Source organism: Haemaphysalis longicornis, unplaced genomic scaffold, assembly GCF_048455015.1.
Source record: "Haemaphysalis longicornis isolate Haplotype H1 unplaced genomic scaffold, Haemaphysalis longicornis Haplotype H1 scaffold_14, whole genome shotgun sequence".
NCBI classification, from domain to species: Eukaryota; Metazoa; Arthropoda; class Arachnida; order Ixodida; family Ixodidae; genus Haemaphysalis; species Haemaphysalis longicornis.
This window is the reverse complement of record NW_027526245.1, coordinates 51,316,015-51,334,026: the sequence shown is the minus strand read 5'-3', so window position 1 is coordinate 51,334,026 and position 18,012 is coordinate 51,316,015. Positions and strand designations below refer to the sequence as shown.

At 44.4% G+C, this 18,012-nt stretch overlaps 1 long non-coding RNA gene across 1 annotated transcript in view; it reads right to left on the bottom strand.

The window, feature by feature from the left end:
• The window catches only part of LOC144165090 (uncharacterized), a 49,511-nt gene extending 32,157 nt beyond the window's left edge, over nt 1-17,354 (bottom strand). Inside the window, exon 1 of the long non-coding RNA XR_013321353.1 lies at nt 17,197-17,354. This is a non-coding gene — a long non-coding RNA (uncharacterized LOC144165090). The remainder of the gene's footprint in view (nt 1-17,196) is intronic.
• Nucleotides 17,355-18,012: the final 658 nt, after the last annotated feature.

Sequence of the window (18,012 nt, the reverse complement as noted above, 5' to 3'; positions counted from 1 at the left end):
ATAGCTTATGGCTTTTTTGAGGTACAAACTACCGTGCTACGACTTTGCGTTTCAACCAGTGGCACAACACAGAAATTTCCGAAAGGTGCGAAAGCCGTGGATAGATCAACAACTTCTTAAACGAATGAAAAGTAAAAACTAAATGTACCACTCTTTTGTGTGAACGCGTGACCCTACCCTGCTTCTAGAATAAACAAAATATAGAAAAAAACTGCAGAGCGACCTGAAAACTGCCAAGTTCAGATACTGTGAGTGGCTCTTTGAGGATATACGTAACAATTCCAAAAAATATGGGAAACAGTGTATGTGATAACGGGCCGCAAGAAGAGCACGCAGTCGCATGTTGCTCGCTTGAACGGTTGACGGGTAGGATCAGCCGAAATGGCAATTGCAATGAATAAGAATTTTATCACAGCAGGGGCTTACATTTCGGAGGTCGATGAAGATAGAAGTAGCGGTATACTGGAACAGTCACACCTTCCAAACTACATCTTTTTAAGGCCGACAAACGCGAGAGAGGTGCATACTTTTATTCTTAAACATAAAAACAATGTCGCATCTTTCGTCGGTTGTATTGCACCAGTTCCCGTTCAACACACCGCTTGTGACCTTAATGAAGTTTTAGCTTTTTTATTATTTTGACATTATCTGATGGAGTGTTTGTCAAAAATTGAAGCTAGCGCGAGAGACGCCAATTCACCAAGGTGGTGGCGATCCCCAGCTGTCCAATTACAGGTCAATCTCTGTGTTGACTGTTTTTGAATAAATATTTAAAGATGTATTACATAATAGACTAACAAACTTCTTTAACACACACAAGGTCACTTCATCGTATCAATACGTCTTTCAAAAAAGCAAGTCAGAGCAGGAATCTAATTAATAATAGGCAGTATAATAGAAAATATAGAGGGAAAGAAATTTACACTCGGGTGGTTTGTTGACCTTCAAAAGGCATTTGACTTTATCTATCCTAAAATATTGCTAAGAGAGCTAGAAAAATTAGGAATACGCGGAGCAGCGCGAACCTATTAGTAGCCATTTAGTAACAGGGAGCCATTTTTAAATGTAATGTTGTTTTGTCGTAATTATTGGCAATAGAACAGGGTGTTCCGCAAGGATCAAAGCTGGGAGCATTGTTATTCCTAATATATGTGAATGATATTCCAAACATACCGTGTACCCACCAGATAGCCATGTATACAGACGACACGAACATATTTGTTCCCGGCAGCAGTATAAGAGAACTCCAGTATGATGTAAAGAGATATTTAGAAATGTTGTCAAAGTGGTTGCACGATAATAACATACAGGTAAACGCATCGAAGACTACCTATATCATTTTTAGACTAAATATTAAGAAGATAGATCGAGGCATTTATACTGAATATAGGGGGCAATATGACCAGCGAAGTCAAACAACAGAAGTTCTTAGGAGTATGGTTTCATAGAGAAATATCCTGGCATCCTCATATAGAGCAGTTAAGCAATAAAATTAAAAAAAATATTAGCGTTCTCTACAGATTGAGAAGTTTAATACCGCTTTGGTGGAAAAAACACCTTTCTAACACTCTTCTCTATTCTAAGCTTTGCTACGGCTAATTAGCGTGGGGAACAACAAACAAAAAAAAATTACAATCCGGCTGATCGTCTTACAAAAAAGAGTTCTCCGTCTATTTGCCAATTTTCAGGGGCACTACGCCGACTTGAGAATGGGTCCACTATTGTCTCAGTACAGTATACTTACGGCTGACTAAATTTGTTATATGAAGCTTTTACAAGTTATGCACAAAAAAACTCTCCATGGCAAACATAACGACAATAGTAGTATTTACAATTTTAGGTGTGCCAAAATATATACAGCAAAATTGCGAACAAACTACACCAGGCAGTCTTTTCTGTTTCAACGCACCGACATACTCAACGGAGTTGGAAACTACACGGACTTTACATGCAGTAGAAACATTTAAAACACCTGCGAAAGAATACCTCTGAAATCAGAATATCTGCTTCAATGGCTAGAACGGTGGATGTTGGTTAGACTTGTTTAATCCGCAGGTTTTGTAGTTATGTCTATCTTTAAAACTCAGTCATAGTTCTACTCTGGTTGTCCACTTGTACTTACTTTTACTTTATTCTTTTGTACTTCTTTGTACTTTACTGTACCTTTCCCATATTTATCTGTAAAGAATTGTACTCTACATGTTGCTTGTATTTTTATAACTGACACTAGAATTTCTAGCTCCTTTTATTTTGCTTCTTCATCGTACTGTACCAAAGGGGATTGAGGCCTCTGTAAGGCTTTGTAGCCTTTAGTCCCAACCTGCCTCGTCGTACTTCTGAAGACATAAAATCTCTGAAATCTTTGAAATTTTAGGTGCGCCAATTGTTTTCCTTAAGACCCACCATTTTTATACTAAAATGCTATCTTACCTCAACTCCACGTAATATCTTTGCAAACGTAGGTTTGTAGTTTATTCCTTTGTAGCTTACTCCATTGACGGGGAGCCGCTCAACTATTTTTAATGTAAAGTTGGGCATCCCACTGTGCATGCCAGCCAGTACGCACCTCGAAACGAATTATTGCTTGCTTCCTACTGGAGGCGGACATTAAGCTAGCGTACGATTAGGCTAGCAATCATTCTGCAGCAAGCGGCCTCCGTATGCGTATTTTAGTGAGAGCGCTCAGTATATCGTAGGCTGTACACTGATTCTTTCATTCTGCCAACCTGCATTCCTGCAAACCAGTCTCTGAATGATGCATCAGCGGAGCACATTGCACCCGCCACACAAGTACACCTTGCTGGTATCCCTAAGAGTGATCAGCAACTAGAAAAAGAAACTTCGCTCTTCTGTATCACATACAGGCAGAAGACGGGGCCACCACCTTTCCGAATCTGAAAATAAGTTTGCACCATCATACCAGGTTTCATATGCTACCTAACGTAACCTCAGAAGCAGTGGCGTTGTCAGAAATGCTTTCTACGCATGTAGGTGGCGGAAGAGGGGTTATCCGCCAATGGCAAACAACCAAGAAAAGTGGAGATGGTCTCCGCGCAAATGATATTTCATTTTCATTTTCTTATCTAAATTTGTTATTCTGTTTTTACATATAAGTACACAAATTCCTACGAAATACACAAAAAATGCACAAAAGCGTGGACGAAACAAAGGCCGAGAAATGGCGTGGAAAAAAGGGGTACATATAAGTACACAAATGCCTACCAAATACACAAAAAATGCACAAAAGCGTGGACAAAGCAAAGACCGAGTTGTAGCGTGGAAAAAAGGGGGAGGGCACCGCTCACAAATTTTCACGCTTCTTCTAATGCCGAAACATCCCATTTGAATGGGCACCAGCTCGTAGTCAAACTACTTCATTTTTTTCGCCCTTCCAACGGCTTCCTGGACCATTCAGTGTGCAACTGCAAATCAGGCGCGAGCTTGCCTTGATACCCTACCCATTTCTGTGAGCAGTGGATGACGGGCCTCAATCAAGAACTCTTTTCCCTAGCAAGACTTTCTGAAGAAGGCGGAGAGAGCATTCCGACACCAACCGTAATTTGGATCCCCCCCACCGCAAGGTGCTCTGACGTCAGCAGAAAACGCTTGTCAAGTAAAATTTGATTTTATGAATCCCAGAATGAGAGAAAAAATTGTTCTCATGTAATAAAATGTGCCAGCAAAACGGTGTCAAATACTCAGCGTGTGACTAGACATGGCTAAGTCAGGACATTTACCGAATGGTTGTGTTAAAAAACGATTTTCAGTTTCAATGTAGACGGAAAAATTAGGGAATAAAATGTATATAAATTTTGTTGTTGGTTCGAATACAACTATGCAAAACGTTCTTGCTGAAAATAAGATAGGTTAAAGAGCGTTTCTTCGGCAAGATTATACTTATAAGTGTAACAAGCTTCTTACAAAATATAGAGCATTAAAATATTTCCTGCAGAGATGAATGTTTTTTCCCCCTATAGGCCCAGTAGAATACAAATAATTTGGTAGAAAAACAGCTGTATACTGCGTCAGCTTGCACAATAAGAAATTGTGGTCCACAACAAAAATAAGCGTGTTTTGACCTGTTTTACTACTATCGGGGTCAGAACGGCCAGCTCTACTTTGAACAACTGCATTGATGTTTCAAAAGATATAAGCATAAACTCACACACAACTGTTTCGAAGGAAGGGTTTTGTTTAAATGTGTGGCGTATCTGTAGAAAGCACCAAGAAATCAAATAGCCTTCAGATTATCGCTCTTGACGGGGGAAGAAATTACCAGAGAAGAATAGTTGAAAAAGTTTCAAATTTTTTTTTGTGAAATAACCTTTGAATTACTTGATATCTGCTTCTAGGCAACAGTTCTGTAAATAAGGCACTTTTTAAATTAAGTGGCACTATCTCGCAATCAACCGAAACAATGAATTTAACTTTAGAGGCAACACTAAAGATGACATACAAAAAAAAATGGCGGCCGAAAACAGAGTGGTCGGCTATATCAGAGGTAGCTTCTTACAAAAGGAATGCGTGATTTGTTGCCATGCGCAGAAACATATCAGGACTTGCGGTAGCTAGGTACGGGGACAGAAATATCTCTGCCAATATCTGAGCAAACATGCTTGCGTGGGGTAGTGCTAATAAGACTAGCTCTTTAGGAAAGAATGGTGACAAGGCTATCTAGACTGAAGGGTTATAAAAGGAGCTATTAAGCCTTCTCCTTATGCCAATAAAAACCCTCAGTAGCAAAAGATGCGGTCATCAATACTTAACCGCTTTATTTTCGTGGTTCCGGCTGTCCAAAACCGTTTCAAGGATACCACAAGAGGTGTTTCCACGTTATAAAAAGGTATATAGCTTGTGTTATATTATAAAATACACATTTTAACCATTTCGTGATTTGCAAAGAAAGGAATGCTTCGGTTGCGTTTAAATACAGTGTTGTGTTATTTTAACGTGAATAATTGTTAGGCACACATTACCTTCCAGGGCAATTAGTGTGGTTTAGCTTTTTTTAATTCTAGTTGATAGTAAAAGCGTCACTGCCTCGGCTAGGCAATTTTAAGGGGAGGTCAAGGTGTGGTTTCACAATGATATTCTGCCATGCTTGGAATGAATACGCAGCTTATTGATCATTTTTTTCGCTTCGCGGCATTGTTCAAGCCTCGCCGCCGTACGAGCGATTACAGCTGAATCACGATGGAAGAATACGCCTCTGTGCCGCACGTGGCCTCCTGATCTCCCTTCGTTGCACGCGCCAATTGGGGTTGACTATGGCATATCTCGGCTGCGGTGGTCTCCTAGACTTCTTTCACCAGGTGGCGGCATGGGTCTCACGCACGTGGAGTTTCTGTATATTGCGCGGCGCAAGAGTTGCGCGTATTACTGCCATATACCGCTGATTCCACTTTACGACAGCGAAGCCCGCTTTGAATGCTGCGCACAAGACAGTTTTGTTCTAGTGACCGCCGACGCTTGCGGTGGCGGCGGTAGCGGCTGCCACTCTGCTGGTAAGCATCGGCTATCCCCGCAGTCACGCTCTGTGCTGGCTGACGCATGCGCCGACTACTCTCCGACGCTGCCATTGGCACGGCGGCACGGCGGCACGGCGGCTTCTCCTACACGCGTGACGGGTGGCTTTGCCACACGACTTCAGAACTCAAGATGGAGGATGGATAGCAACTGTCATCCCTTATGGAAGCTATATACATAAACTTTACACGCATTTCCTATTTCCCTCCTCATCTGTTCGTCCCCTTCCGCCTATATTTCACGCCATAAGCGCACTGCAACGTTCCGGGCGCTCAGCCAGGTGGCGACACCGGTTCCCCGCACACCTCCTTTAACTCCTCGCCTATCTCTCGGCAGAATGATTGTAAGCTGGTCTAGTTGGAACGACATATTCGTAGATAAAACCATCGGGAACACAAACAAAAGTAAAGGAAGCGGAACACAAGTTTTGTCTATCAATGTTCATTTGAGAGAGCAGGAATTATCAATAGGGGCCCCTATCATGCTTTCTTTTTTCTCATTGTACCTATTCCAGCAAATTCAAACCTAATTTCTCTGTCTTTGAAATTTTCTTTAGCCACCCTGAACAAACGCACCGCGATATTATGGAACCGTTCATCCGTTCATTGGAGCAGAAAGAGGAGAGAAGTGTGTCGGCCAAGCATGCCTGTGTCATCATCCCGAAGGGATCATATCTACTTGGGCCTTGACGGTCGCCTGTGTCTATCTACTTGCCTACTAACCGTGGCTTTTGTAATTTAGATTCACCCATGCGCAGTGTATTTGATCGTTTTATGTTAAGTGTTTATATTCCTCCTTTTGATATTCAACTTCATTCTTACACCAGCGGCTGTCCTTGTGTCCCACTTCCTCTGTCCTTGGTTAGGTTCCCGCTGGTTTAATCCAAGATAACCTTTTCTCTCCCCTCCCGCCTATATAGCTCTCCCCGACAGATCGCCGATGCTCCTGCCGGGCGCTTGCGGAAGGGCGGGAGGTTTTACCTTTAACACTCAAGGTCAAGACTGGTCAGCCCGCGAAGACTGCCCGAGGTAGCGTAGTGTAGCTATCGTTACGAAAACTATTTGCCTCACTAGCACTGAAATTCATCTTCTGTGTTTGTAGTGAAGTTTATAGCACTTACAACCTCGAGATATGTCGCCAGTCTGACTAACACTGCAACGTAACGGGGCGAGTGCATTTATACTACCTCTTTCTTCGATTTCTGCCGAGGTCAATAAACTTGACCGCTCATAACACCCACATGTATTTAGAATACTAGCCACAATTTAACAATTACAAGTAAATTTTATGCGCTCTGCAATGCAAGTGTGCGCAATATTGTCACTCAAGCCACATTGCAGGAAAGTCTCGTAGAACAAAACTATCGCTTAGTTTGGTTTACTGCACGTTTTTCTACAACATTGTACATCAATATGCACAAATAGTAGTGTTCACAAAATTCTGTTTCCAAAAAATACAGATTAGATCACGCGTTTATTATTCAACATGCTGCGCCTAATAGAGAAAGCATAAAATGCGAAAGTCCAAGATCTCACTGGCGTACCCCCCGTAAAGTGCTACGATAAACCACTCCTCGGAAGCATGTCCTTTCAAGAACAGGCATGTTACCACGAAGCTGCTTAGCAGCAGGCTGGGCATGGGAAAAAACGAGGATGGCAATTTGTTATAAACAAATTACGGCGGTGACTATAGCCCGCTAACAATTTTAAACAGGAAGAAACATGCATTGTCCCAAACAACGTTTCTTCGTAGAAACAAGACATTCGGAGTAATCAAACTGTTGTTGAAGCACTACTCAGTGTTTGACACAATATGGCACTCTGCAGACAAATGCAGTCACGAGGCAACGTAGGCTATAAGAAATTAGAACGTTCTACGCAGCACTCCAGCTTTCGCCTTAGTAAATTCTCGCCACGCGTTGATATAATATTTCGGAAAAATTTCTGATGCACTCATTGAATACAACGTTTTTTTTTTCGAAAATGTCGACGAAGAAAATAGATTCTTTTTCACGTAATTGCGTGTGTGTGTTAGCAAAGGAAAATTACTATATTCCTATATTGCTCTCATACGCGAAAAAGAATGGCCAAGTCTGGCGTTCTCTTGCAAGCTTAGATGAGTTTGAGCTTACGAACCCTAAAAACTGTCCGTGTTGGGGTTTTCACGCTATTCGTGTTTTATACAGCTTGAGTCCCTAAAGACACATGTGTTGCCTAGATCGCAGCACTCAGTTTTCTCGTACAGCGGGTGTGAGGTGTGTTTGAGATTGTTGGTCTTGTCAACGTGTTTGAAGTTGGGAAGCAGCAAATTTGTAAGAGTTTAATAGCTTTCGTTTAACTGGTTCTTTATTTGATCTCGTGCTTTGTTATGTTTCGTTTGGGAAAATAAGCATTCTTTGTAATGCAATATTTATTCTTACTTGCTTGTCGGCCCTTGTCTTTATGTACCGCTAACTGTTAGTCTCCATTTTGCGTGTTTCGTACAGGTAATGATGATTTCTACTTAAGTAGGTTCACACTTTACCTCCTACAGGAGCGTGCAAACTGAAAAACGTTGGCAATGCAAACTCTTCTGCGCACCTTATTTTTTTTTATCCGAATACAGCCCTGTTGCTGAGGTCTTCAAATCCTATGATTCGGAAACTGAATTTTTGTCAGATTGATAGTAAATGCATATTTTGGCCAAACCAAGTGAATTTATGGTTACCTACTGATATACGTAGTAGTTAGGAACAAACTGGTAGGCGGAATTAGGAGCCAATTTATTGGGCAGGGCTTGAGATCCATGACGCAAGGTAGCTCTGGTGGTTTCTCGCTTGTTCTATGTGTAAAATAGGCAGCAATGCAAGCTCTTGTTTTCGGGCAAGAGCTTTCAACTTGTTGTCTTGGGGCTGCCCGACTGCCCTATAGACAAAGCAAGTACCACTAGAAAGAAGATTTTTGAAAAGTTCAGTAGATTGCCGAAAAACTTCTCGTAGGCTCTTTCCTTTATTTTTTGGCGTCTCAGAGCCCTCTGCTATCACCCATGCTCGTCTTCTGCGGCTACGAAATGGCGTCATGTCTCCGAAAGCAAAGCTGTAGCTGAGGCAGCCAGACGCGATTCCTCTCCTGAGTATATGATCAGATGAAGGGGCCGCCTGAGCGTGGAAAGTCGAGAATTCATGTCACAGAGGAGACAAAACACGGAAACGACAGTTGAGGAGGCACCTCACCTGCGCAGTGAAGTTGTTTCTACGCCTCGTCAGTGCTAGTATGATCGGCAGCAGGGTGGCTACCGTGCGCGAAACTGTCGCTATCACACCAAGTGGCCTACAAAAGCGAAGGCGACAAGCCAGGATAAAATTGCTTCAATAAAGCATCAAAAATATATTAAGAAATCTGTACAAGACGCTGAGTTGCATTAAGTGCAAAATCAACAATTATCTCTGGGGCCTCTGGTGATGTAATCCGCTTAGAAATCTAGAAAGCGTCACTGTCAAACAAAATCATAAAGCCCATAAAGCATAAAGCATAAAGCGCATAAAGCGTCATTGGACTGTTTTTTGCGGGCAGAATACTTTCCTATAAAGGCACACTAGCCCGGTATAGATGGCGCATTTTGCTTGCATATTTTTCTGAAATGTTGTTATTTAGTTGCTGCATTTCCCTTTCTTATAAACACCAATGACATGAGCGTATTTCTCCAATCCGAAATCCCCACTAAATGAAATGACCTTGTAAGTTCAACACTCCAAATTTCAACGAATGCGGAACAGCAAACTCATTAAAATAAAAAGTAAAAAAAAGTTTTGTTCACTCCTTATCAGGAGCACTGAGATTAAGATGCCAACATTCATATTAGGGCAGAACATTTTAAGGTTACCTCAGAAGCTAAAGTACTAGGAATCATATTTAACGAGCATGTGCTGTGTTACCCGAACGTAAACTATTTTTTCAGATCTGGTGAACAATGTGGGAATTCGACACAATTCCTGGTATATTGAACCCAGTCGTCTGAATTTACTTATCTTCAACTCCCTTTTTTAAACCCAGGAAAACTTCTGTTAATTCTTTTGGAGCGCAACTCATAAATCTAACGTAAGCAGAATTTTTGCATATAGAAAGCACTTCCGCATATCGCAAATGCTCTATAGGATGCAGCGTGCTATGTTCTTTTTCTGACGTACAAAATATTGCCCTTATGGTATTTATACTACTCCACGTTATTCAGATCTGTAAAATGAGCGTTAACAATAATGACTAGAGATTTCGGTCTTTATGTAACCCAGAAGCTGCTTTGGCGGTCGTATAACGTTTCTGTTGCCATAAAGAATGCTTGATTCATGTTGGTGTTATAAAATAGGTGTTAAGAGCTGTTGAAAACCTTATGAGCCGATTGATGAGTAAATTTACCTTGATAAATATAAATACCTACAGCATTATTACAGTAGACACATTGAGTGCGTGGCTGTTTTGCTCTTTGTCTTTCCATGAAGGCCATAAATTGGGCGTGGTAACGTCGTCCAAACCAGTGCATTTCGTGCCGTGCTTCTCTGCTGCGTTTAAATGGAAATACCAGTGCTCCAACCAGCGGAGCGGTACGTGAGACAGCGCTTGTGAGATAAAAAGTTCGTGAAAGATAACAACACACGTACAATTCTCCCCGTAACGCTGATAAAATATTTCTAGCGGGTGCATTTGTCGTCACGACTCCTGCACCGCTTTAAACTGTCATTTCGTCGTTTATACCCGTCAATGTTTGCTCGTACAGCTCTCAGCGTAATGTGTGGGAGATACGTAGAGAGTGCCTAAGATATTTTCCGGTGCTACGGTAACAGTGACCACCACGACAGGATAGAGCTATGGGTCTTCTTTTGAGACAACCATAGCACCGCAGTTTCTCTCCTTGACTAGCTGGGGTAGTGATTGAGCAGCCACTGTAGCAGAGACAACGCAACGGGCAATAGGGAAAAAAAACTGGTTCCAATACACGCGGTCAAGCAGGTTGAAAAGCAAAGTTTTAAACAACACCCACAACACCTGCCCATGCGACATCACTTGAATTCACACACATGTCTCTACAACGAACGAAACCAGAGATTCTGCCAGCCATTACCTGGAACTCGGGGGGGGGTGCGTTTCCCGAACGTAAGAGCGTCGGTCACGCCCAGGCTGGAGTGGCGGATGACCCCGCCGCTCTAACAAGGCGGTGCGTTTGCAGGAAACGGAAATGAGCGTATTCGAAGGGTGAGAATGCGGAACTTATCCATGATGATGTGTTGGCTAGGGGCTACGCCACCGCGCGACACAAGCGAACACACCAAAACAATTCGGCATGTGATCACAGTGATTCTCGTTTATACTAATTTACACTAGTTACCTTAATAAGTCTGGGAATTGCGAGAAAGCAAAGGGAATTTTATAATGGCTATTTATCAGATCGAGTGTCTCCTTTCGCCTTTTTAATACTTCTTAAAACACAACCGGAGCTCTCGAGTTTGATTCTAGGCCGCGGCGGCCCCTTTTCTGAAGGAGGTGAAAAGCAAAAAGGCCCGTGTGTACAAGATTTCGGCGCGCGTTAAAGGTGCCCAGGTGGTCAAAATTAATCCCGAGCCCTCCACCGCGGCATGCCTCCTCGCCTGCGTTGCGTCGGCGCGTTAAACCCTAAAATCAATCAATCAATAATTAAAATAGAAACGAGTTTGTATTGAGCAATTTAGAAAACGGATACTCCTTCGTCGCAACCAGTGCACAATAAGTAGCGTTTCTCTAGGGGCCAGATGACGGTATGTGGCTCGCAAATTTTGTTTTCCCGCACTGCAAACCAATCCTTAGCGTATCTTTGCCGTACGCCTACGTAATTCTGTCGGGTCCGGGTTACCCAGTTGGTGCTGTCGATCAAGTTAATCAAGCGGTGCTAAGGAAGCGCACAATGGACGTGCAGCACGCCAGAGGAGACCGAAAACAATCGTCCCTAAAAAAGAAAGCCATCCCACCAACGCGCCCGTCTGTGCGAGCATGAAGCTGCGCGTGGGGAACGCTGGGTAATAAGGCCCTATCGCCGCGTCATCTACACTGTGCTCCGGGAGTAGACACCGCCCTCCTGCTCGTATCCGCGTTCGGAGTTGTTGTTTCGCACGCCACGCATGAATCGTTGACTGCTGGAGGTAGAAAGCTTTGCTATTAAACAGGTGTCCGGCACTGTGCAACGAACGGGTGGTGCCCCGGACTATGTGTAGCCTTTTACCTGTTGAAACAACACAAGGATGCCCGGCGTTCAGTACGAGTGCCTCAAATTGCGGGAGGAGTGGGTGGCCCACCGGAAAACATCGCGCTTCCGCACGAAGACAGGAACACTGGCTACTCGGTGCAAAGCTTAAAGGGACACTGAAGTGATATGTAAACATTGCGGGATTACTAGCGCAAATTGTAGCCCGGAGTCCCCAGGCCATGTTTCGAGCACTCTGGGCGCGTTTACGCGATTTTATTTAGTAGAAAAATTAATTCGAAAATGCTGTCCTCCTCTCTTTACGCTCGCCCATTTTCTGAGGCGTTTTCGTGTGACGTCAGGAGGTGCCGAGCTCGCAATGGACCTCTCCCGGGGTACGTCACGCAGCGGCCGTGACGTCACGGAAAGCGCACGTGCTGGGTGTGGCCGGGAGGGTGGTTGGCAAAACATTCGGACCGGCGCGCGGGGCGTATGCAGTGGGGCTGCATTAGATGCGCGCAAAAGTGGATTTTTTGTTTACGTGTTGGCTTTTCTGATGCCGGTGGGCTGCTGTGCTCTCGGCTACGCAAATCTTGCGAGCAAAATCAGCGGCATCAGACTTTTCGGAGTCCCCAAAGGTAAATTCGTCGTGTATTGTGGATGCGCGCAATGTGCCGAAGAGGCTGGCAGCCAAAGCAGCGACATGGTCTGCTGTTACTCGTAGCAACATTTCCCATTCTCGAACTTCTGCTGCCCGTGTGTACGAGATTTCGGCGCACGTTAAAGATCCCCAGGTGGTCAAAATTAATCCGGAGCCCTCCACTACGGCGCGCCTTGTCTGCGTTGCGTCGGTGCGTTGAAACCCTATAATCAATCAATCAATGAATCGAATTTCTGCTGTTCTCCAAAGCGCAGTCATACCATCTACATTGGCAGTCCGCGCTGATTCGTGCCATGAAATGATGCTCTGCTATCATGCAGCACCAGCAGAAATTTGGTCAAGTGAAATAGTGCCGTGGGTAGGGGGCACACGGAAATTTTCTTGCTGAGAAATACTGTCATGTTTTGAGGAGTTAGAGCACTGTATTAAAAACACGAATGCCTAACCTGCTTAGGCGACACGAAATAAATGTTCCGACGAGGGATCGCGGTAGCCGCCTGCCGCCAGATCGACAACGACAAGTTTGGTCTTATGGGGGGATCTGTTCAAGACGAACGAAATTCATTGCTTGTAAGTGCAATAAATTTTTACCTTGACCAATTATATTCTGCCTTGAGAATGCGGCAAAACAGAGATGCTTACCGTGCTCACATGTAGCATCGTGCCTTCGGCGCGAGATGGGCCGCTCACGCGACTCGAAAAAACTCGAAAAATGTGTTTGCCCTAAGCGAACAGACTCAGTGAATGTATTCTTTTATTGCGGTCTCCCGACGCTTTCGTATTCAGCGGGCGTACAAAGACACTAACTTTAACTATCATGAAATAATGACTACCGAAAATTATTTCAGTGCACTGTCGCAAGCTATGCGCACTAACCATATGTGGCTGCTATGTTACTAACACAATGAAGATGAACCGTTTCGCGATTTCACTGGGGAAAAAGGTAACAAAACAATCGGTCGATCACGTAGAGAACATCATCGCAATATTTTTATTCGAGTAATTTTTGGCTGTTGCTTTCATATTTTTGTTTCGTTGCTGCTTATTTTACTTTTTAATCCTTTCATGCTTTACCTTTCCTTTTTCCCCTCGACATGAAATCGTGTGTACGCCACTGTCTCCGGGCGACGCAAAGAGACCAAGAACAGGGAGCGTATGCGTACGCTGCCTGAGGCACCGCGCTTAGCTTAAGCAGACCTCGAAATCAACAATGAATTAGATTTCCTTGGCATGTGTCCGAACACAAAGAATCTTAAAAAAAAACATTCTTGGAATGCGTCGCAAAAGCACCAACCTTCAGAATGACTCGTTTAGGCTGTCGCGCACAGATTATCCGAAAGCGTCGCCCTTCAGTTGACCGTACGCTAAACGAAAGTGTTGCGGAGGTTGTAGATGCGGAAAGCTACATGGAGGTGCGACGGGCGAAGCTAGGATAGCTAGACCCCCACCTGCAATGTGGGCGGCCAGTGACGGCCCGAAACAACGGCGCATCGTTCCTTTCGGGCGCCGCGCGGCCAGGCCGGGCCGGGCCGTCGCAGCAGGCGCGTTCTGCCAACCGCCACCGCAATTCGCCGCCGCGAGCAGGCGCCACCCGTCGCGCACGTGCGCTTCGTGACGTCACGTTGTTTACATACAGGGAGAGGTCCATTGGCTGCGCTACTGCACGGCGCCCCGGCATTCAGACAGAGTCAGTAGGCCCAGCGTTTCGTCCGCCGGCCGCCGACGGGTCGTCGCAATTCGTTCGCTCAGTCGAAACGAAGCCAGGACACGTTTGTGAATGGAAGAATGTGCCTTTCTTTACTTGGTTAGTTTGTACACTGTATCTAGCTCCAAGTCAAGGTCGCTTCACACAAGCGCTGCACAAGCGCACATGCAACGCTTCGCTGACTGGTACGCCAATAGGAAAATATAAGGCCTCTTGAAGGCGGGAGAACAGTCAGTGCAGTCAATATAGGTACTAAGGAAATAAAATCAACTGATATTTTTACCGTACAGCGTAAAACTAGGGTGCGGGAAGCACTTTTTTTACGCTGGCCGAACAACGACAGCGATCAGCAGCACGACTACGCATCTGCGAACGCTTTTCCGTCTACGAAATGCAATTGCTAGACGTGAGCTATTGTGGAAACTCGGGGTACGCTTACTGCACGAGCGCAATACAACAAATAGTCACCGAAGCTGCTTGAAATGCTAAAACTAAATAAAAGTGTAAACGTGTTGTACAATATATACCTTACATTACCGAGGTCGGCTGAGCCGGTCTCGTGGCCTAGTGGTCTGGGGTTGCTGGGTGTGTTGCCGCAAGTGTTTTGCAAGTCACGAGTTCGAGTCCCCGCGGGTACGTGCTTTTTTTTAAGTTAACTTTTTTGTTTTCTGCCGATGTTTTTTACATTCAGTTCACCTTTTTTTGGGGCCGCAACGTTCATGGCTGCACGAACTAGTTCACAGAACGCGCGCAGGCTGGCACTGGCACGCTAGCGAGTTCTCGTTGGCGTGCTGTTGCCATAAGCACCGACTGCTTGCGGGCAGTGGGCACAGGCCAGAACGAACAGACCCTTGGCCTGGTGCGAACACGCTTTTTACGGTACAGGCATGAGTGAGGCAAGCTCCAAATATGGGGGAAAAGCGCATGACATTTGGGCGTCTGCGGGTACGCGGAGGGCGTCCATGCACTGCGTAGGCCTCGGCTAGTGAATGCTACGATTCCAAGCCGTTCTGGGAGGCTTACCTTTATGCATTTTCACAGCTGACAACATGGCAGAAGCGCGGTACGATGATTACTGAGTTATTGAGAATGCCCATCCAACAACGCCACCAGTTGTGTTTTACAGAACCGAAACCGAAACCGAAACTTGTTTGGTTGCTCACCTTGGGCATCGTCCAATCACGGTGCCCGCTCCTACTAACGTCACAGCTTTAGTTGGTGCGGCCGCCGCAAACCGTGCATGGTAGTTTTTCTTCTTTCGCGCTTTGTAAAATAATTACCGATTTGTCAACCGGATAAACGATGAAAAGTGTGCTAATTTGAGCCAGTCTACGCAGTCCAAGCAAAAACGGGAGCTTAACAAATTCACTTCAGTGTTCTTTTAAGTGCCGAACACTACGGCTTAAACGGGTCACCCATCAAAGAAACGCGGGCTCTAATTACGCGCCGAGTGCTGGTTGCGTACTGGCACGTTAGTGCGGGCGCCTTCGGTGGGTGAAGTTTAATATTTTGCCGTGCGCACCCCAAGCGTAAGAACGTCGAGTGGCCCGCTAGGTGTTCCGACGACAACCTTTTTTTTCGTCTTTTCTTCACCGCTATATATTAGTGGCGCAAAACAGCACAGGGCTGATTGTACTTTAGCGCTGTTTCCCCATCTGCTGCCTCATAGTCACATTGACCAAAACATCATTTGTAATTTGTTTCCTCTTACCTCACCACCAACATCATCATCCTAGGTGAAATGTGGGGGCTTTAGCTCCAGAGAACGGTGATCCCTCTCTTTGTAATCCCCAATATCTATAAATCTAGGTTGGACATGACGTTTGGTCGAGAACATAAGACAATAATCGAAAACAAGGCGGATGATGGGGAAACATCCATTGTTCTCTGTGCACACTGACCACGTCTAAGGCTAACCTCAGTAGAAAACAGTAAAAATCGCATCTTTAAATTCTATGGAGACGTGCGAAGCTGTTTTTTTTTTCAGATAGCTACAACGAGACCTCCGTCGGCTATTTGAGAAGGCAAGTTAAGGAGAGGCTGCATCTGGTGATGCGGGTTTCCTGATAAATCGTCGAGGCCCGCAGCATTTTTTACCCGCTTTTTGAGAGCTCCAATTTTTTCTTACTCGAGAAAATCTTGAATTTTAAAAGGAAGCGTTGTATCTCACACTGATGCATATTACCCTTTAAAAAACACACTCCTGGACAGCCAACTTTCTCTGAACATGACTATAATTGTGATTGAAAGAAAAAGGTCATCGTTTGTGTCTGTCGAACATAACCTGGGTTCCTCGCCTTATACAGCCAACATTTAGCCAATTGCACCGTGTCGGCACTGACAAAGTTCTTTGCGTTTTTAGACGGGTGCATGGACGTGCAAAATAAGACAAAACGATTATGACCCCTCCGTCTTACGAGGACAATATATCAACGCGGAGCTTTCTTTGGGGAAAAAGGAATGCCGAAGAGTCAAAGTTAATGCCGCTGTGACCAAAGTGCGAAACACGTGCTAGTCAATGTCAAAATTCAACGAATCGATGTCGTAACCCCCAGCGAGTCAAAGTCCGAATTTAGACGACGACCAAGAAATCCTTCTCGACAAAGCTTCGCATTTAACCATTTTCGTCGTTAGACGGAGGGGCGCTTGATTTGCATATCAGTTTACACTCTCAACAAAAAACAAAACCATTCAGTTTGGTCACGGCAATAAAGACCAAACACCTGACATTGTCTCATCTCCGTAAAATTAAACATCTCAAATCTGAAAACTCCCGAGGCCACGTCTTAAACCCCACAAGCGTAGAGGGTCTCTGTCTTTTATGTGCCCCGAAAATTAAGCACCATGACGGCTAGTATTGCCCTGATACTGCACTTCATCGATTACAAACAACAAATCGCGAATGCAGCAATTCCCTTCCCTTCCAAATTACCTATTCAGTAGTTAAATAAATCAATCGCGTTGTACATTCTCCAGTCATACGTGGATATCACCTGCAACATTTGTCCGGACACGTGGAAAATACAACTATAAAATATTCATAATACCTTCATTCTCCCGACAATACAAGAGTACAAAAGCTAAATACACAATTTGTAACAGAGAAAACATTGCTCACCGAGCAGCGCCGAGCATACAGATAATTACCAAAAATATTTCGCCTTTCATAATAGCGGTACCGGTGAAAATTGCAGCGCTGTGTGTATTTTGCACCCTAACAAACCCTGCCGAGTTACATCAAAGAGACTGAGAACAGACCATCCCACTAAATGAAGATATAAAAAAGAGCCCGAGTCGTGACCACACAATTCTAAAAATAAATTGGTGGGTACAGGCACTTCTGTTGAGTATAAAAAGTCAAATCCGTTGTTCCCCAGAAGCGTTGCTCGTGCCATTTTATTGCGGGGAAAATTTTGAAATCCTGGTCTATTGTAAAGCGTATAGGCGGCAAGGAAAAATAGGGTCCAAACATCTTTATACAGCTTTTCTTTTTGCTAGAATCAGTTGCAAACGTCTGGTCGCTATTTTAAAGTACAGAACAAGGAGTTTTTTATTATCGTACAGCTCCATGGCTGGCATGTGCCGGCATTATCATGAACAACATAAGGACCGTTGTATAAAATATTTTACCGGAACGTTCCGAAGGATTATACTAGTGCACGCGTGTGTGTGTTTTTGCGTTTACGGATTTATTGCTCAAATATTCAATATTTGAAATACCGCAATATTACAGCGTGACAACCTAGAGGGGGGTCAGTCATACGAACGCCAAACAACATTGATCTAATGCCTGTACAACACCTCCAAGGAGTGTGCTGATTAACATGCTAATCCCTCAATCACTCAATCAAAACTTTTTATTACCAGAGGCCATTACAAGCCCAGCAGGCGAGGATATACAATGATGCTTTGTGGAATACAACAAATAATACTG